This window comes from Bactrocera neohumeralis, chromosome 2, assembly GCF_024586455.1.
Source record: "Bactrocera neohumeralis isolate Rockhampton chromosome 2, APGP_CSIRO_Bneo_wtdbg2-racon-allhic-juicebox.fasta_v2, whole genome shotgun sequence".
In the NCBI taxonomy this organism is placed as follows: Eukaryota; Metazoa; Arthropoda; class Insecta; order Diptera; family Tephritidae; genus Bactrocera; species Bactrocera neohumeralis.
This window is the reverse complement of record NC_065919.1, coordinates 36064906-36087419: the sequence shown is the minus strand read 5'-3', so window position 1 is coordinate 36087419 and position 22514 is coordinate 36064906. Positions and strand designations below refer to the sequence as shown.

General features: G+C 33.5%; 1 long non-coding RNA gene across 2 annotated transcripts; it reads right to left on the bottom strand.

The window, feature by feature from the left end:
- Window positions 1-689: 689 nt before the first annotated feature.
- Window positions 690-13285, bottom strand: LOC126757550 (uncharacterized). 2 transcript variants are annotated; one of them, XR_007666750.1, is made up of 5 exons: window positions 12999-13285; window positions 4603-4926; window positions 4239-4498; window positions 2805-2864; window positions 690-975 (listed from the first exon to the last, which is right to left on the bottom strand). It is a non-coding gene; the product is annotated as an uncharacterized LOC126757550 (long non-coding RNA). The 2 variants fall into 2 exon arrangements; XR_007666749.1 differs by lacking the exon at window positions 690-975 and having other exon boundaries at window positions 2650-2864.
- Window positions 13286-22514: the final 9229 nt, after the last annotated feature.

Sequence of the window (22514 nt, the reverse complement as noted above, 5' to 3'; positions counted from 1 at the left end):
TGACATTATATTCACTCTTCACAAATGAATTATTGCACTTTTAGTAGTTTTCAACATTTCTCCCGTTTTCAGTGTATAAAAAAAAAAGTTGGTACATACATACATACTATTCAAATAGCTTTTTTAAGGTTAATTCAATTCTCCCAATTTGAACCTATTTATTTTTTTACACTTTGAGGTTAGGACTTTTCTATCTTCTACATTCTTCTTCTACATATTTAAGTTAAATCGCTCAAAGATGGCTCTAACCTTAGCCATAAAATGTGACTAATAGGATCTTATGCAGATTTCCCTAGTTTCTAGTCGCTCATTTGTTACTATAGAAAATTTGTGCTAATTTACGTAAATTAAGAAAACTTTATTGTAAATGCTTATCTGTTTTGGTTTGACTTTAGAGTATTCTATACTCCATTTAAAAAGTGGTTTTTATTACATAATGGTAGCGCAGTATCAGTTCATCCCCGCTTTTCAAGTTCACTAGGTTCTCTTTGTTCTCTTTTTTCAATTGCGACATCAAAAATTTGTTTTAAGGAGAAAAGGAAAGCTTACAAAAGTAGATTAAAAAGTAAGATATTTTTAGAAACCAAAAATTACAATGGTATCTATGGTGAATACTTTCACATATTTCAATTCTTTACGAATTTGAATAAAATGTTTATTTTCTCTTCTCTTCTTGTAAGAAGTTTTTGTATGTAATGATACATTGCACGTACATACGTTAATGTTTTCTGCATTGTTTTCTCTTGATTCCTATGTTTTCACAAAACCAATTCTTCGTTGTATTTAGAACCACACAAACCTCTCTAGAACCGAATTTGTCACCAAAAACGTCAAAACAAATTCGGATCTACAGGGTGGATGTAGAACATAATGTTGTCACATAAACCATTACTTTGTACTTATAGACAATGCACCTTACTATGGTTTTGTTCCATCTTCTAACCTACATGTGTGCGTATGTGGTTGGTTTCTAATCTGTAATTAGAAATAAAAAGTATGAGTACTTATGTACTGATATTTTAATTTATGTTTAGTTGAATGTTAAACCATTGGAAAAATCGGGACACTCGATTCATTAATGAACTTTTTCATTTGTTTTTCTTTAAATGTATTATTAACGTTCACTCATTTCTGTAATTACTTATAATCGAATGTAAAAAAAATAGTTTCACCATTTTATTTTTTCTAGCGCCAGTAATATGCGCTTTAGGCGGCCTTGATAGATTGTACACCGCAACAAATCCTTCGAGAGGGCTTACTATTGCTCACATTATTACAATTCTGACCATACGGAAATTGCTATGAAATTCTGAATATGACGTACAAGAATTAATTAAATTAACTTCGCAACACACAAAATATTTATGTTTCGCTTGCATTAAAGTATTAAACAAAAACTGAATCTTGACTCTTTCTCACCAGAGGCAATTTACCAACAGCCCACGAGCTAGCATTGGTGTTCTCTACCCGTCCACGATCCAGTATCGACTGATTACTATGTGGAACTATGTAATCATGGAAGGCTTTATAGATAATGATTCGAATGTCGAAAATTCCGATTAAAATTGTTTGTCCAAGAGTTCAATGCAAATTCCTCTGTCTTTAAAACAAATCAGAAAAGCTTGCATTGTTGAGTTTTTGCTATTGTTTTATCATATCTATGAAATTAGATGGGTGTCTTTGGCTCGAAGACGTATGAGTTTGCCGATAAGATATTGAAATGGAGCACCGAATATTTATATATGTATGTGTACATGTACATACAAATGCACAAATGTGTTCGTATCGTCTTAGACAAATTAGGCTAAACATTCCGAAAAAGTTGAAAATGTCATCACTCACAAAGAAATATGCCGAATTGAATACAAGTAATATGTACTGTACAATTCATTTTATTTATCTTTGATTACATTTGTGGATTAAAAGGTGTCGCCTCTTGGAAACAGTTTTTGTTTGTTTTTCACATTGCTATCATAACCAACTTAACCCTCTAAGACCGGTAGAGTTACCTTACACATACTCATGCAGAAAAACAAAATAAAAGCGCATAGAGTAAGAAATATGGTATATAAAGATATGTGGATGTATACAATTATTGGCACAAGTTGTGATATGGTATATCCTAACTATTGAACGCTCACACCTCGTGCGCTAGCTGGCCTACTGCCTCTGTTACCAACCTCGAATGAGTAATTAGGTCTCGTTAGAACTCCATTGTATGTGTGTGTTTATTTAAAATATTATCATCAATCAATCTCCTCCTTAAATGACTTTCCGGTAATGGGGTTAAGTTCGCATACAACGGCGTGAATAAGGTGTAATACACATATTCAAATATACATATATAATTACTTCAATGACAAAACCAAAAAGTTGGCGCCAAATGTATTTCTTTTTACATATTGGAACAGAGCTGCTTTGAAGTCAATGCAATATATTGTATAGTTGTATTCATACCATTTTCACCTTGTTATCAATCTGCATAAGGCTGTAGTCAAAATAATAGGAGTGACTGCAGTACTGAGTTCAAAGTTATAAATTTTTCTTGAAGTAAATTTTTGGTTTTGAAACGACAGTGTTCCTCTTTTACTTGGAATCAACAATTTCAACTAAATTTTTGGTTGTTACCAAAACTCATACATACATATGTTTATTGTGATTACTCTTATGGTTGATTGATTATTAAGAAATTTGTTGTTCTATATCAAATCATATAAGTGATATAATAATTTTAATATTTAATTCAATTAACTTGAAAATATTTCATAATTTCAATATTTAATTCAATAGTCTCAATATTTTACCTTTTAAGGTCTAAAGAGTGAAACCTTTGCAGACTTGTGTTGAACCCATCTGAAAAGGAACTGACAAATATATTTAATACTTTTGTATAATGTTGACAAAATAAAAGAGATTATAGACGGAAAAATAATTTTAGATGTTGGCAAAGCTTCATATTAAACAAGTAAGGAAGGCTAAGTTCGGCTGTAACAGAACGTTTCGTACCTTCGCAAGGTAAAGTGATATATGAGAATTTCGTATATGCTTAAATTAAAATTAGGAATTTTTGTATTAATTATTTTGAATCATGGGCAAAAAGATACACGGCTATCCGAAAGATATTCTTTCTAAATTTCGTTGAGATTTCTTGCATAATGACTGAGAGAAGTAAACCGGTATTTCGAAAATATATTGGGTATATGGAGGCTAAAGAAGGCACAAGAGCATGCTATCATCCCAAGAAAATACTCCCCAAACTTCAATACTAGTATTCACAGATCGGCTCATATGTTCGATTAAAAATCAGCTAAATTCTCTAGGGTCCAGATATTTGGTGTTTGGGTCCTTGAAAAGTTATAGACTGATTTCGATAATTTTTGGGCATAAAATTAATTGCTTTTAGCGAACTACTTGTGCAAAGCTATATCCCGATATAATCGACTGGAAGGGAAGGAATCAAATGGTATGCTAGTATATGATAAGATTTCACCTAAAGGTGAGTGGTACAACGCCCACCTTCCAAATTTTACACTTGCTCCTATAAAGCTCTGCCCTTTCATCTTGGTTGTGAAATTTAATGCTTCTGGCGCATTTATTGAGTGAGTTATCGCACTTTTAGCAATTTTCAACATAACCGTTATACGGGGAGTTAAGGAAGTGCTGAAAATATTTGCTCTGAGCAAATTTGGTTAATTCAGCTTTAGTGCTTTGGAGGGTGGTTAGGGTCACTTTTCAACAATTTTTTTTAATGTGCGGATAATAAGCAGTTTTTTTCTTATTGTGAGTGTTAAAATGGTCCGATACGCTTAAGCCCATCTGCACAAGATTCACAAGGTATCTTAATTTTTACTCAAGGATTTTTACTTACAGGATGCATAGACGGATGGACGGACGAACAGACAGTATTACACTCTGCAGCAATGCGGTGCGAGAGTGTTATTATAATTATAATGATAAGTGTGATATAAAATGTACCATACCTGTTTAGAAGTATGATAAAAAAAAAACAGAGTTGAAATCATCAACAAGAATATTAAATAAGACTATTTAACTGCTATAAAAAAACGTTACTTTAAACTAAAATTTAGTTAGAAAACAAAAAAGTTGGACTAAAATTAAAAAAAAAGAAATTATTCCAAAGTGAGATATTCAATATTTGCCGGATATACTTGTATAACGTTTATTTCCAACTTCAAGAATTATTTTCTTTAATTTTTTTGTCAATATCAAGTAATTACCTTCGCATGGAATTGTGAATAAAAAACCATGTATGCGTGTATGTCTTCTTGCCAATGCTTAAAGGAAGATCGTCAACGTTAAATAATTTGCGGAACTAATTATGCTGACTAATGTCCCGGCTATGAAGGCATAAAGGGCTATTTCTCAGTATTTCTACTGTTCCTTTTACAAAGCCACCCGTTGCCAATGGTTCGGTTCCGATGAAAGCGATCTGAGCGCACATGTTTGGTTGGGAGCCGGCAGCTGATGGCAACTTCTCCTTTAGAAATAAAATCGAAACAGCAAAAATAAATGCATACATAGAGAAAGTAAAATCCAAACAAAAACTTAATGTAACCGTCTAAATCATATTGCTCGACATACTTGTATGAAACAAATCATTACGACATGCAGAGCGTAGCAGCACAGCAAGAAGAAATTTTCCAATGTCAGCGGGTTTTCCAACGCCTTCGGACGAGTGCAGCACACACATACACCAACTGTGTTGAAATGTATGAATTTTGCAATGGATTATAAATAGTCACCTCCGCCGACGTTTAAAATGCTTGTCATTGTTCCTTTTGCTTATTTGTTGTTTTAGCAGTAAAGTAGGTTAAACGTTGCCAATTTTATGACTTTAGCACCATTGATCCCGTTATTTAGTTTCGTTCATAAGTACAGCATTAATTCCTGTTGATCATTAATTCTCTGAAAAATACACAGAAAGAGATGGGATGTAAGTAATGTGAGTAATACCTACTTAAGCCAATTCATTAGGGATATTCAGAACAGAAAGTATTACAACTCATTACCGATTGTTTTCTAGTTAGTCTACATTTTATTGACTTAACAATTTAGTTGGTGCTAAAACAATTATGAAGTCAAAAAGCAAATATTGAGGTAAGATTTTCGAGTATGGTTGCAAGTGTCTACCTCTATTTTAAAATGTTTTTCTTTTGGGTTTAGTGGCTTCCCCAGAGGACCCAGCCAAGATTTGAGTAAACAATGCATAGAGTTCGCGCAATTACACCGTTTTACAAACACATATGCATTATACCCACTTTTATTCGGCACCACCTCTAATAGTTTGTGCTCTTGCTCTTTCACTCTCCAATCATCAGGCCTCTCGCACGCACACACAATCAGCTCTGTTCGCCTTCGTCCTTTCAGTACATTGAAGTACACTTTTAATGGCTTCTATGCAGCATTGCAGACACATTGCAACATTATGAGACACAGGGGTAGGTTGGTATATATGTATGCATGTGTCGTGTAGCATTGTCGTGTACTTGTATACATAAACGTGATATGCAATATTTACAGTGGGAACTTTTCTTACTACGATTGTGAGATTTATCTATCGTAATCATCTCAAATCTATCTTACTCATATGGTAGATAAGAAGATAATAGGTAATAGATAATTGTAATGAAGTTCTTCAGTGTTTTATTTTATAAGCTTTAAGAAACAGTTAATTTTTTTTCACTAAACTATATGAAAGTTAGTAAATGACATTTGTTTTTTTCCAGTTATTAACGTTATATGCCAGAGAAATATTTTTTCTCCGGTTGCCTCAATAGACGATGGGTGATAAATTATTAACAATGATATTATATTAATTAATTATTTCCCGATTTTCGGATCTCATGCAAGGCAACATACTTTCGTCTAACCTCAGTTCAATCTGATCTGAGCGCTTGGAGGAAACCTAATTGCGATAAGAGTTAAATGAAAAATTAAATTTTATTTAAATAAGCTGATTTAGTTGCTTGAAAAATACTAGGCAATGCATTTTCTTACATTGTATGAAGTGTCTGAATTGTACTTGCCAAGATGTTTATACATTAATAATACATATTTACTTATGTATATTTTGTAGGTCATTTAACGTATAACTGCTATATTGTATGTAAATAACTGTTTCAATTCGGCGACTGATAATTAAATTCACGTGTCAAGCCATTTAACACCAATGAAGCTAATGAAAAATATTTGATCACGACTAACTTTGAATTCGTATTTCTACATTCATATGTACATATCCAAATACTACATATGAATATGTATGCATAAGAAAAATGAGCGTAAATGTATGGTTAAATATGTAAATGTATCATCATTGCTATTGATAAAATAAAAAATAAAGGGAAAACAATTTTGTTCAGTCTTTACTCATAAGACGTATAATATTTTTAATTTTGAACAGTTGATTATGAAAATGTCCTTGTGACAGAAAATTTGAAACGCTTCGTTTGACCGAAATATTTGGAAAATTAACCATATTTGATTGGATGAGATTTCATCTTAAAACAATAATGTTGTTTACAAACCAAAATTTGTTATCCAGACTCTTAATTTTATAAAAAATTATAAAGTGTTATGAAGAAATCAAAATAAATAAATAATTTAATATTTATTACAGTTCTTCCAAAATATTAGCCTGATTCTAAAATTTTTCTTGTGGCAGAACCTTTAAACACCGATCGAGCTCATTAACAGACAATTATAAATGTACATCTACAGAAACGAAAACATATGCATGTATTTTATAGGCACATACATACTTATGTATGTATGTATTTGTTCGTATTCTCGAAATACGTTGGGAGTATTTACTTGGTGCGCGGTTCGCACAACATAAGCACCTATTCATTCTTTTGCCAAAAAGTCGGAACAACGGAGCGATCGCGAAATTACAATTTCCTTCAGTATCTTATTGTGGCAAGTTCACTCCGGTAGTTAAAGCCGGTTTGTTGTTTACAAACATCGAAGCTGCGCATTCCATTAATAAAGATCATTTACCCCAGAGTCGGCAAAATAAAATGCATGTATGTATGTATGTAGGTATATGGGTTAGAAACATGACTACGGACAAATATATCTGTTCATATATGCACACATATAATACATACATATGTGCATAGTGATTCAGCATTATACCGTTGAGAAGTCAACAGATTTCCCAAGAGCTTCGCTACTGAGATTCATTTAATTTGTATAAAATGTTTTAAATAGGGTGACTTTCTGAGCACACCCACAGTCGTATTATCTCAAATAAATCTGGTTCAAGGATTTTGTCTGTACTTTCCAATTTTATGATTATGTTACGACAGATATTCTCGATTGGGTCACTTTCATTTTAGTTTTAGTGCCAAGTTTTGTTATACCTGAGAAGTTTGATAAAACAATATTGTATTATTTTTTTAATATCATTTCACATTTTCATAGATCTATGTACAATACGTCTGGACATCACCTTGTCTGTTCAATATTTTTATATATGTAAATGTAAAATAAAATTGTGCCTTAATAAAGGTGAGAATTTGCGCGTGTAATTTTATTATAAGACAGACTAATCCTTCTAAGAATTCGAAATCATGGTCAGAATAAAATCGGTCTTGAGTATAGAAATGACAAAAATTATGTTGGGTCCATGCTATTTTTTAATATAAAACAATTTTAATTGAAACCACTACACTTCTGCAAATAAGTAGAAATAATACAATAAAACTGAAACGCTTAGTTGAATTAAGGGTATGCTTAGAATATAGCGTAGATTCGAATTTTATAAACATGCTAGAAGTGCTTACTTTTGTCGAGTTTCTCCTCCAATTTGTAGCGTGTATGGAATTTTATAAAGTCTTTTTTGGCAGATTTGCTCTCCAAGCTAAAACATGTAAGTTGTCTGTTAAAGCTTGAGGCCTAATGTAAATTTAAAAGTTGTAATTGTAAATGTAAATTAATAGTAACTATTTTGATAATAAAAGTGCGAAAGTTGAGAAAAATAATATGCATTGTATACCATCGATTTATGGGAAATATTTTAGTTTGACCACCTTAATGATACAAATACAATTGACTTGCGCCCCTAGTACATATTTCCGTCAAAGCATAGATGTTGCGAAGGTAATACTGAAAACAATGCGGAGAACAGGTAATCTTTGCAACTTAGACCGCTCTCGCAAACTGAAAATCGCATGAAGGTTATTGCCGCATGATATGTTTGTATGCCGGTTTGTTATTGTTGTTAAACATTGCGCGAGTGGCAAGGTTATAAAGCAGATATATTCGTGGAACGTGAAAAACAGAATGCACATGCGGATACGAACGTTGTCAGACATTGTACCGGCGTGTGCGCGCAAATGCGACCGCCAACAATAAATGAACAGTTGACTTTTGCCTCCGACGGAGCATAGTTTTGTTTTTATTCCTCCATATTTTAGGCAGTTCCTCTTTGAGCTACGTTTGTAGTATTCGAAAAAATGTTGAATGCCCGACTTTGTATCACTATGATAAACAACTGAATCACAAGATGTGGAAAAATTCGAAAAAGAGAGGAATTGACAAAAGTTTCCTTTGAAATATACATACATACTTATATCTTTGCTGTGAACTCAATATTACGATGGGGGAAATAAAATGCTTTTTAAACCTAAAATGTTTTGGGACATTACTTCTATTATAAAATAACAATTGCTTCAAGAAATTTTTAAATTAAATTATTTTTTTATGTTGGAATTAAAAACAACAATAACATACAAATCAGAACTATATTTCTATTGAACTAATCATGCGTGCTGTTAATTAGTTTCCGTTGAATCACCGCGAACCAGTGCAGGTGAATTTGTGTGATATGATCATTTCACGTATTATTCTTAAAAACAACTGTCCAAAAACCAAAAAATTAATTAGAATTTGAAAAAGAAGAATTATGAATTTATAAATTGTACACGGTTTCCTTGCCAAATTTTATGAAATCTTGTCCGTTTATCAAAGATAGTTTGATCGAAATATTGCCAAATTAGTGTTCGCGTCCGGTCACTAGAACGTACTCATGTCGAATTGCTTGTGTATGAAAATAATATGAATGTCGGGTTCATGAAATTTATCCAGTTACGGGAAAAGCGATGAGGACTGCCCGTAAGGTGATATTCTTATAATATAAGTTTGTTTTATTGTTAGAGTTTTTAACTTATTAAATATTCGTAGTTTCAACAAATAAAAAAAAATTCGACCGTGTAATTAGTTTTGTATATAATAATATGTTCTTTTTCCTGGTGATATGAGTATTTTAAATTTACTCCTTTAAATTGAACTCATAATAATGTATATGCGTCTGATTTGTGATAGCAACAACACAACAAAGTATACAAATTAAGTAATATGGAATTCTTTGGAATAAATCAGCTAAAACAAACTTTTCGTGTCGTAAGCAAACAGCTGCCAAAAACACCAATTGGTTAGTGTGAGATGGAGATCAAACCTGATTCTAATATAAAAAATGATGTATCAATATAGGAAATAAATATTTAATGATTCGGCTTGCGCCCGCAAATTAAATGGACCCGTCTGGGTCAGTTTTCGACAATTCCAAAATTTAGATTAATATTCTCCGTCACTAGTAAACTTTTTATACTCTCGCAACAAAGTTGCTAAAGACCTAAGTCCTAAACTAAAAGAGTCAGATATAGGTTTATATATACCAAAGTGATCAGGGTGACGAGTAGAGTCCGGATGTCTGTCTGTCTGTCCGTCCGTCCGTCCGTGCAAGCTGTAACTTGAGTAAAAATTGAGATATCATGATGAAACTTGGTACACGTATTCCTTGGTTCCATAAGAAGGTTAAGTTCGAAGATGGGTAAAATCGGCCCACTGCCACGCCCACAAAATGGCGGAAACTGAAAATCTATAAAGTATCATAACTAAGCCATAAATAAAGATATTAAAGTGAAATTTGGCACAAAGGATCGCATTAGAGAGGGGCATATTTGGACGTAATTTTTTTGGAAAAGTGGGCGTGGCCCCGCCCCCACTAAGTTTTTTGTACATATCTCGGAAACTACTATAGCTATGTCAACCAAATTCTATAGAGTCGTTTCCTTCAGGCATTTCCATATACAGTTCAAAAATGGAAGAAATCGGATAATAACCTCGCCCACCTCCCATACAAAGGTTATGTTGAAAATCACTAAAAGTGCGTTAACAGACTAACAAAAAACGTCAGAAACACTAAATTTTACGGAAGAAATGGCAGAAGGAAGCTGCACCCAGGCTTTTTTTAAAAATTGAAAATGGGATTGGCGTCGCCCACTTATAGACCAAAAACCATATCTCGGGAACTACTAGACCGATTTCAATGAAATTCGGTACGTAATATTTTCTTAACACCCTGATAACATGTACAAAATATGGGTGAAATCGGTTAACAACCACGCCTTCTTCCAATATAACGCTATTTTGAATTCCATCTGATGCCTTCTCTGTATAATATGTATATGTATGTATATGTACATTAGGAACCAATGATGATAGCGGAATAAAACTTTACACAAATACGGTATTTGAAAAATATGTAAATGACTGGTAATGAAATCTCGATTATCACTTTATCGTGCGAGAGTATAAAATGTTCGGTGACACCCGAACTTAGCCCTTCCTTACTTGTTATATACATACATTTGTTTTCATCTAAAGCAAGTAAAAAAATAAAATAATTTGAGCAAAGATTTTTGGCATATATGTATAACAACAAAGGTTTAACGAAAGTGAATAGCGAGATAGAAGCAGTAAAAAAATTGAATGCAGACGTGATTTAAATTTTAACCTACATTTGTATGAAATGATTTCATTGTTGCCCTTAATGTGAAGCTACATTTGACGTGAACCAATAAAAAACTCCATTTTAATTACCGCACCCTAATTTAAAATATTTGATAACATTTAACAATAATTAATAAATTATAAATAAAATAAGCTCGCTTCATTTTTACTATATTAATTTATTTTAAAGAAAATAAGCTGTTGCTGGTAAGAAAATAAAAATTGATTTTTAACTGTCAGAAAACTGCCTGAAACTAAAAATGGAAATTTTTTCATAATAATTTCTATAAAAGCTTATTATTTTTACCTCCTCTTCTCACTATATCGCAAAACACAATAAAAATACTGACAATGTTATTCGACGCACATCCAAATGAAGATGGCTTTGGAATCAGTTAATTGTCTTTGATGGGACAGAATCATAAAGCAATAATATAACATCAGAAGAAGGATTTTTGTAGATGTCTACTTCTAAAATAATTCAAAATGAAAGAAATCCTTGAAGAAAAACTCTAAATCATAAAAATTGTATTCATAATATATAGCAAACACGATAAAAAGGCAAAATTTAAAATTACGAACATTTAAGTTTTAGATGATTTAGTCCAACTGTGCAGAAAAATATTTAGGTACGCAGAAAAATAATAGTGGTATAGCGTATATGGTATGACGGCATGCAATCATTGAACAACTTTAATATTTATTAAATGATTGGGTTAGTTAGTTAGAATATAATAACTGTATCCAAAGTTTAAGTTTAAATATTGGCAAAACAAATTATGTATTTCGAAACATATTCACAGTTTTAGAATGGCGTCAGATAAGAATAAAAATATTTCAACTATTAACTAGCGTTTAGTTAAATACATCGAACGTTTTACACACATACAATATAATACAGATACATTTTCTTGTATGACCTTCCTTAAAATTGGAAGCCACATACACAATTACACGAATTCGGCCGCCATGTTGCACACAATCAGCCGTACTGTAGTGAATGCTTATTTTCACGCACACACATATATAAGGTCCAAGAGCTCCTTTTATGCACACATGAACAACTCTAGACAGCCTGCCAGTCAGGCAGGTAAGCAAGCCTTGTGGCAAAAATACCCTGTTCATTGCCTCCGAATGACGGTGGTAGGGTTGCAAAACCTTATTAGCTAACGTTTGGATAGGGGAGAGCGAGAGATCTTACGGCTCAGCTATGTTTAAACGCGGTGAAATGGATTGCAACTATGTCTGGGTAAAACGAGTGTTTTTTAAGTTCCACATGGGTTACGTTCACTGTTATCCGTTATTTGTTATCGGTAGCTTTATCATTATTACTTTCTATATTTTTGGCTCCTCTGTTAAGATTTTAGTATACCTAAATGATGAATTAATACTTGAGAGTCTGACAAGTGTCATCATTGGCGCTTATGGATGAGACTAAGTTAATTTAAGGGTGGATTTCAATTCAGTTTCCTTCTGTTCAGATATTTTTAAAGCGTTATAAGTAATAATGTAGTTGTTAGTTAGTTAATTGTTGTTTGTCTCTTTACTAAGGTGTTAATAGCAATGCGACTTTTAACATCGGCAGCAATTCGACAGTAAAAGGCTTTTGAAAATATCAACGGAGGTGGTGGACTCTCCCCTGCTGTTTTGCCCCTCTTCGCTCTGGGCTCATAGAACAAATGTGGATGAAAAGCTTTTACTTGCTGAAAGTTAAACACACGCCAGAGCAATGCAGGGGTGAATAGAACTGTTGTTGCTAGACTGTTATAGCGGCAAATTGGTGTGTTTCTCACACTCAACACATATGTACATATTTTCAGAATTATAGTTTTTTAAATAAGAACCAACATGAGGTCCTTTTGCATGGCTATGTAGTATTATATCCTAGTAGTTCTTTGAAAATATTAAAAATTTCATTTACACGCATCAATTGATTTGCAAATTAGTCCTTGTATGTATATGTAGCTTGTATGTAGGCGAAGAGCCCATTGGAAACCAAGGCAAGCAAACAATGGTAGGGGGCGCGTCTGCGCAATAATCGCAGGCGTTTTTTATTGTAAGCGATTTTCGACACAATTTTTAAGATTTTTCAGTTTTCATTTCTAACTTTCTAAATATACATACATAAACACATATGTATGTATATATATCTTTAATACTATTCCCAAGACTGTACTTACCAAATTTTGGTATCCGTTTTATTTCCTATAAATCTATTTTGTGCTGCTTAAACGATTTTTTCTATTAGCAGGAAATATAATTATTTTTTAATATTATAAAATTTTTAATTAAACTCGGCACAAGCTAGTAGAAAATCACACTTTACTGAACAAAGAGTTATTAGTGAGGTATCAGCTCCAATATCCAACCCTGGATGAGGACACTTCTGTAATATCCACAATAGTTTGCGACGGCATTGCGCAGAATGACGCAGTGTCACTAATATTTGCCCACAGAGACCCTTTAACTTCGGCGTTTAATTAACAACTGAAGTATTATATCGAGCTGCTGTTCGCCACATGTCTGACCTCGTCGCGCTCAGCCAATGGTGTGGAATCTGCTGGGTAGAGAGCGGCAACGATGAGCATAACAAATGTTACACACAACACAACTAACGCTACAAACGGTGGTAAATATTCGTTCGAATAAAATTTTTAGTCTGAATAAATTTTCTCACAATAACAAAAACAAATTTCTACAAAATACGAATAAAAAAAACAAATGAACACCAAATAGTTAACAGCAAATCAGTGCTCTAGCAGTAGTGGATATCTATGCACAGACTGTAGACTTTCCAGCTTAGCTTTAGCTACATTTATGTACAGATGATTTTGCCACTGTATGCACACACTTAGCACAAGATAAGAAGAGAGCAAACAAAAAATGCTGGCTTCAATGCAATAAATTAGTAAGCGATTGTCTGACTTAAAAGCGAGGGTATGTTAAGAGAAACTGAAATATTTCTAAATGTTATTACATAAATCAATTAACACCACCTGAGCGGGAAATTCGACATATGTACATATCTCCCCTCTAACTGATAGTAATTATGTTTACTGAAGAAATCAAGGCGTCTTTTTGGGCTCTATTTTACAATGCCTTCCTATTCTGAACGGCTAGTGAGATCTCCGGCCGTCGACTCGAATGTTGGAGACAAGTTTGTGGTAAGCAACGTCATAAACGAAGCAAACTGTCAAACTTTCATAACAATTGTAAAGAAAGCCTTCCCCTAATTTCCTTCATAAGGTAGCGAACGTATTTTTTGCCAACGCACTTCAAAAAAACACCGAGACGAAACAAATATCGAGTTTACTATTTCTACATATGCATCATTGTCGCCAGTTACTAGTTAGGGGAAGCAGAAGTAAAAATTATTGCTTGAATATTTTGTCATTGTCTGTATTTTTTCAGGAGGATGGAGTCATGTGTAGAAGTTCACGCAAGTGAGGAAAGTTCTCTGATCGCCATTCACTTGGGAGTGGCCAGAAACGATTCTTTTACATATGACTCAAGCAGCTCACGACTTCCGGTCTTTGACCAAGTATCCTCTGGGTAGCCTAAGAACATCCGTTTGAAGGCGAGCGTGCGTTGGGTTTGGGACTAGCCACGTAAAAAAACACCCCCAATGAATATTGATATCATCGGCCTCAACACCCGCGCCGTTAGTTCTGCTTTCTCCAGACTGGACATGGAAGCAATGCAAATGGGTCTAGCAGTGAACGAGGGCAAGACGAAATATTTCCTGTCATCAAACAAACAGTCGTCGCACTCGCGACTTGGCTCTCACGTCACTGTTGACAGTCATAACTTTGATGTCGAAGATAATTTCGTCTATCTTGGAACCAGCGTAAACACCACTAACAATGTCAGTCTAGAACAGTGGTCGGCATTTCTTAGCACAATTGTGCAAACTAACTTCACACGTACGCTTACGCTCTATCGTTCAGTCGTTATCGAGCCAGCAACGAACTAATATCACGCAATACTATAGCGCAAAACCAAATATGCCCTGCGAGAAATATTTTATGATTCTAAATGCCTTTGGTGCCATGCAATGCCTTTCAAAGATAATAGGGAATATATCCTTAAAAGACATTTTGTTAATTTTCATTATACTATTAGTTGTTTAGATTAGATGCTTAATTTTAATTCCAATTTCTCACTGTGCTACTTTTTTTTCGTGCTCGCCAACACAGTGACAGATCCTCTCATGCCGACCACTGGTCTAAAAATCCAACGGATAACTCTTGTCAACAGGTGCTACTTCGGACTGAGTAGGCAATTGAGAAGCAAAGTCCTCTCTCCACGAACAAAAACCAAACTCTATAAGTCACTCATAATTCCCGTCCTGCTATATGGTGCAGAGGCTTGGACGATGACAACAACTGATGAGTTGACGTTGCGAGTTTTCGAGAGAAAAGTTCTGCGAAAGATTTATGGTCCTTTGCGCGTTGGCCACGGCGAATATCGCTTTCGATGGAACGATGAGCTGTACGAGATATACGACGACATTGACATAGTTCAGCGAAATAAAAGACAGCGGCTACGCTGGCTAGGTCATGTTGTCCGAATGGACGAAAACACTCCAGCTCTGAAAGTATTCGACCCGCCGGGGGAAGCAGATGAAGAGGAAGACCTCCACTCCGTTGGAAGCACCAAGTGGAGAAGGACCTAGCTTCGATAGGAATATCCAATTGGCGCCACGTAGCGAAAAGAAAACGACTGGCGCGCTGTTGTTAACTCGGCTATAATCGCGTAAGCGGTGTCTACGCCAGTTAAGAAGAAGAAGAATGTATTTTTTCTTCCAGAACTTTATGCCCATATTGTAATTTAATTCAGTATTAAAAACTAAAGGTTTCAATGAAAATTTCTACCGACTATAAGAGATACGAGAGGAGTTTAAAAATAACGGGAATATTCGTCTCTTGAGAAAAATATTTAATCATATGTCTACATTAATGTTGTCGTCTTCAAGTCTTAGTCCCCATCCGATATTAATCGCTTATGCCAGCGCTTCCTCCAATTCTCAAACTCTTTGGGATAACTTTAGTTCTTTCAACGATTTTCATTTATGTTTTAAAACTTTTTAAAGAAGGAAAAAGTCACATTGAGGCTTTGGCACTATTGTTTTTGGCCAAGAATTCATAAACAAATTATTTGATAATTTATTTTTTAACAAATGAAAAGCGACAAGCTTGAAAATTTCTGGGGCATGGAGGATACATATATCTCTACATAATAAAAAAATGTTACTTTTTGAACTTCAAAGGCTCGTGAAATGCATAATTCTAGGATTAAAGCTTAAGGTCCTGTTAATAAAAATAATGAGTGTTGGATTGTATCAAGCTGTGAAAGAAACCCTATCAGCACAAACCGGACTGGTATAACGAATGCGAAATAAGAACTTTTTAAAAATGTGCAAAAATTATAAACAAATTTACTATTAATAAATATACCATAACACATATTGAATTCTAAAATGTTGACAAAATTAGGAATAATAATCCTAATCACAAGAATATGCATTTTGAAAAATTTAGTTTGGAATTATTTATGTTTACATACATAAATTATACTTTGAAAATACATTACGTAAGTAAAGATAACATTTTAGTAACATCAAAAATGAAAAAAGTAATGTTTGACTACGCCTGAGAAACGTTCTCTCTACATTACGTATTCATATAGATATATGACATGGAAGTATGTACATAAACGTACTAGTTATTTACTCGGGTTTTTATTAAAAAATTACATCGATATTACTTAACTTACCTAAAAATTCTTTATCTTTTCATTTACTTAAGTCAATATACGGAAAGCTTTAATAACAGTTTGTTTTTGTTGTAATAGGTTCTTTGACCATGCATTAATTATCATCGATGTTTTTGGATATAAAATATGTATGTGTATTCGTATGTTATGTATGCATCTCTGTTATGTTCATACCTATAAGTACGCATGTATGTTACTTTTAACAGAAATGTATTGTTTAACATTTTGCAAACCCCTGTAATCTTAAGCTGTACTCTGTGCATATTAATCGAAACTAAAAATTACCCCAGTTGTCAGTGTTGGGAAGGAAAAAATACTATTAGTTTAAAGCCATCAATGTTTAATAAATGTTAGGAGGAAGCACGAGCACACCTGACTGCAGAAACAACATTACTGGGTAGTAATTATTAACATGGATCTTGGTGTGACTTATTACATTTTTTGCGTGTGTTTTGTTCTTATGGAAACCAGCAAAAACTTAAAAAACTTCGCAATACGTGCACCTTGCATCCCCCAACATTCTTTCTAGTATGGATGCATTAATCGATTTGTGTTTCAGTGATTTGGAAAGAGCTAAGTTCGGTAAAACAATTACAAATTGAAAAGTATCACAATATGAAGATATTTGCCAAAAGTCGTTCCACTAACAACATGTTACGTGCAATACAGGGTGATCCATATTTAAAGTTAAAGTTAAACTTTTTAAATTTTTTTAAAATCCCTTATACTCTAGGGACATATTTCAACATAGTACAAAAGCATAAAAAAACAAGAAAGTATGCTATATCTCACCTCCAATTAAAGGTATCGCAGTGGTTTTTACAAGTGGGCATGAACCCACCCCTGATTGATTTAAGGGATCGTCTCAGTGTAAAATTTTCGAGAAATCGAGTCTTTTTTTGGATTAACGGATAGTACATACAGTAAAATAAATATTCTCTCAAAATTTTAAATCGAAATTCAAATTATTACGGTCGCTACAGTGATTCTTGTAGAAAGGGAACAGAGTGGGAAACATAGCGACTCTTAACTTTAAACGCGTTTCTCTCAGAATGGTTTCCACTCTCAAAGGAAGAGTTTTGAAGATATTTAGTTCTAATTTGGAAAGAACATTTTTAACATCATCGCGCTATGGAAATTTCTATTTTTTTTTAAATCTTCCTATTTTTTTCTACGAAAAACTGTCGAAAAAAAGAGCAAAACTCGATACTTTTTGTTCAAACCGCTGCCATTTTGTCAAATTTCAAAATAAAAAACAAAAATCGACCAATATTGCGGCCGGAATCCTGGACATAGTACAGGACTTTTTCTACGTGTCGTTTCAACAATTTATTTAACTATAATACACCCAATAAATAAAAAAAAAATCATTTTGTACTATATTTATTTATTACAAAAAAGACGCATTGATTAGTTAATTTAAACATTAAAAAACGCGAAATTCACTGATTGTATTGTACTATATATCTCCGAATTCAATGTATCATTTCAACACAATTTTCTCAGGACAAACCTTTTTAACAACCTTTTGAACTTTGATAGTGTGAAAATGGGTGGAATCGAAAAATAACCCCTTTTGCTGGTCATGTTGTGTTGAAAACTACCTAAAGAACGATTACTCCCTAAGGAAATATTTCAGAAGCAATGAATTTCACAAATAAGATGGTGCGCAAGAGTTTTATGGGCGCTAATATAAAAATTGAATAATAAGCGTGGCACCGCCCACATTGATATGGAATCCCATATCTCAGGAAATTCGCGACCAATTTCAACTCAATTCAGTGCATAACATTATGTTAATATTGCTATCTTACAGTGTTAAAATGGGCGAAATCGGAATACAACTACACCTAGCTTCAATATAGTAAAATTCAATATAGAAATTCGACAAATTAAACAGCATTGAAGTTATAATGATAAAACTTTATATAAATAGTACTCCTAAGATATGACATCTATCGTCACAAAATGGTCGAAATCGGAAATCTTACCAAGCCCAACATAAGATTTTCAAACTTCCGTTTGGCCCTATATAACATATAAGATATATTGGGTAGCCGAGAAAGTCTTTTCGTATATCCAATCGAACTTAAAATTATTTTTGTTTTTACTTTTATAATGAACTTTAATGAACCAAATTTTGGTCGACCACCTTTAGCCATTTTTCCGCTAGATACATAATTCCATCAGTGTAAAACTTTTCTGGTTTCTCGCCAAAAAACTGCGACAAGTAATTTACTCCATTAAGGGAGTTCTGGATTGACCGAAACAAATGGTAGTCCGATGGTACAAATTCAGGAGCTATATGGTGGATGCATTAAACTTCCCAGCCAAGCTCTCCCAGTTTTTGCCGAGTCATCAAAGATTTGTGTGGTGTAGCGTTGTCCAGATGGAAGACGAAGCCCTTTCTGTTGATCAGTTCTGGCCGTTTTTTTTCGATTGTTTGCTTCAATCGCACCAGTTGTTGATAGGAAAATTTAGAATCAATCGTTTGACCAGGCCGAAGCAGCTCATAGTGGATGAATCCTTTCCAATCCCACCAGACACTCAGTATAACCTTTCGAGGCGTCAATCCTGGGTTTTTAAATGGCTTTAAACCGATTGATGATGAATGTCATGGCTGATATATGACGGCCTGTTCAATCTTTTCTATAATTTAATCGACTTTTTCAACGAAAGATCAACCAGAGCGAGGTGCATCTTGCACATCGAAATTTACGAAAAGACTTTTTCGACCCAATATTAGGAACATTAAGTAAACTTATAACACTGGGTTAACATTAGTTGAATGTTAAATATATGCGATATCAATCACTAAATATGATTGCGAACTATTCATGGAATAAAGATTATTACGCAATATTTTTATACTTTTGAAACATGTTGCTACAGAATATAATAGTATTATTTATCTAATGTTTGCTTGTTTCAACATTAATAGAAAACTAATAAATTGTCATAACTAAGGTCTACAATGATGTATGCAAAAGGCTATTATAAGAATTCGGATTCGTATCTGCCGTTTAAAAAATGTAAAATTTGGGAATGTCGCCGAACACTAATTGATTCAATGTACACATCTTCTAAGCGGTGAAGCTAACGACAAATCTCTGTTGGTAGAACAGGGTAGCCGAGATGATACAAATAGCCTTTGTGGGAGCCACCGTTACAATTGGACGATGAGCGTGGCATTACCCACATTTAGGTGAAATCCCATTGTTCAATATAAAGTTTCGTCAGCACTTTAAGGAAATTGCCGGACTTTGATTCTTGCAAGTTGCAAGACAATAAAATGTTGGGTTACACCCGAACTTAGTTCTACTTGTGTCTTGTAATGTTTTGTTAACTCCTGAAAGTATTTCCCTGGCTTAAATCCTAACAAATAGTGAGACTATAAGTATTCAAAATTACTGACACTCAAATATTATTTAAAACTATGATGTTTGTGCAGTTAAATGATTAGCATAAATTAAAGTTGGTTGCAGATAATTATAACCAACTTAAAGACAATAAAACAACATACCGTATATTATGGAAATAATAATACATACATACAGTTTCCGTAAAAGATTGAAAAACCCTCAGTATTACTTGAATACATGGAAGGAATCTAAAATATATTGCATACTGTTAAAATGAAGTGAGTGTAAGATTTAATTTTCACATATTTTAAAGTCCATTCTTAGATTAGGAATGAATTAAGCAGAAACTAAATAATTTCGTCAAACAGTGTAGTCCTGTATGTCAGCGCCACCTATCCGCCAATTATACTACCCTTCTGGCAACACCATTTTGACATTGGACTATATTGGAATTAATTACCGCAAGCTCTGAATAATGTATACGGGATATGTAGTCTAAATAAAATTACAATTTCTTAGTTTTCGGCAGTCAACTTTACTTCAAAATCAAATTTTCCAATGCCCAGCGTTGCCGCCGCCCTGTTTTGAGTATGCGCCGTACATATTCTATGGGCACGAGGAATTTTTGGCAGTAATTTGTCGCTGCCGCTTTTATTTAGGGACGCCAGTAAGAAAGGGCAAAGGTGTAACCCAACATTTTGTACATACGCAATTCGCATAGACAACAGCCGAGATCGCTTTGTCCTATGTATTATGAATACACTTACTTACTTGTGTTGCCTTTAATATTTCAGGACTAGAGAACAAAAATAAATATTAATCATCGAAAATCGCTTTATTGTTTTTAAAAATAATCTCCATTAAGATCTATACCCTTTTGCATGCGTTGGAACCAATGGCAATGTTTTAGATATCTCCAAAACATGAGTTTTGATCGTATACCGCCTTTTCAGGTGTCGAAAAACGTTGACCCTTAGTTTATCGTTTACATACGAGAATAAAAAGAAGTCATTCGTACTATACGGTGTATGACTCATCAAATCAAAGTTTTCACAAAAATGCATTTGTTTCAGTCGATGTGTGAGAGCTGGCATTGTCGTGGTGAATAGTGATCCGCATTCGGTGGCTGGTTTTCCTGATAGTTTGAAAGACATCGTTGTGAACCACTCATAATTTACTGCGCTGTTCTACTGCTGTTTATTTTCGTGCTCATTCATATAAATCCCAGATTCATAATCTGTCACGTTGTCGTAAAGATGTTTCGAAGCACCGTTATTGTGTGGGATCCCATGTGAAAAACAATCTCTACAATGAAATGTTCATGCAATGTAAAATATTTTTCTGGTCCCATTAATGTCTATAGTTGTCTAATTCTCACGATAGATCATATGACGGTCTTGCAATATCTGATTTTAGACGATTTCCATGAAATTCGTTTGGAATGACCTATATCCTCGATTAGATACACCATACCATCGATAAACACTGGTTTAAATTAATTTCATAGAAAAATAATCTCGTGAAAATGTTCGTGATTCAATTCCGAAATATAAAAAGCAATCTACGTAAAATCAATCAACACAAATTTCTAAATTTAACATATTGTATTATTGGCGAAAAATATATGCAATGATTTATAGAATTTTTGTCATTACGAGAATCACTATTGATATGTTCTTGCATAAATTAATTGAGATATCTAACAAATTGGCGAAATTTAAAATATTGGGTATATGAGGGAAAAGTAATTGTAGGTGCAGATACCTTTATATTAGTATTTGGGTTAAGATCAGTTTTAATCATATTCAGCTAGTGGTTAAGAACTTGGTTAAGCCGATTTTACCTGGCAAAACGGTCAACAGGTAAAAATTCTCTCTGAACTACAAAAATATATCTGTGATATTTATCTATATTTTTAGAAAAATATCTGTAACATGAACTTAGGGCCACATTTGCAGTATGTGGAAACTTGAAACCTTATAGTCCGATTTAGACAATTTTTATCTTTAGAATTTAGAATTCCATATATAAAAATGATTAGGATAACGAGACAAGTTGAAATCATGTTCCTTGGCATCATAAAAAGTCGGTATTGGACCACACATCCACAAAACGGCATTTGTACCACATTCGGTGTAGAACATTATTTTGGCATTAGTATGTTACATCATTAAAAAGGGATGAATACGAACAACAACCACGCCTACTTCCTTATATCACAATTTTAATTTCCATTTGACGATTTTACTTTACAATGTAAAAACCAAGTAACATAGAAGATATGGTATATAGAAATTTCTATAAAGAATGTTATTGGACACGTCTAAAAATTGTCGAAGTCGGACCATACATTTTCAAGCTCCAAATAATGTCTACGAGTACATACAAGTATGTTGATATCAGTGCCTATAACTGATATTATTCGTAATAATAGAGTGTCGTTTTGCCAAAAAACAGATTTTCGAACTTCAGGTTGACTTTATACCGTCTATGTATGTATATTGGTCAGTATCAAAGTTATCTTGATGAAACTAAGATATAAGAAAAGATAAAATCAGG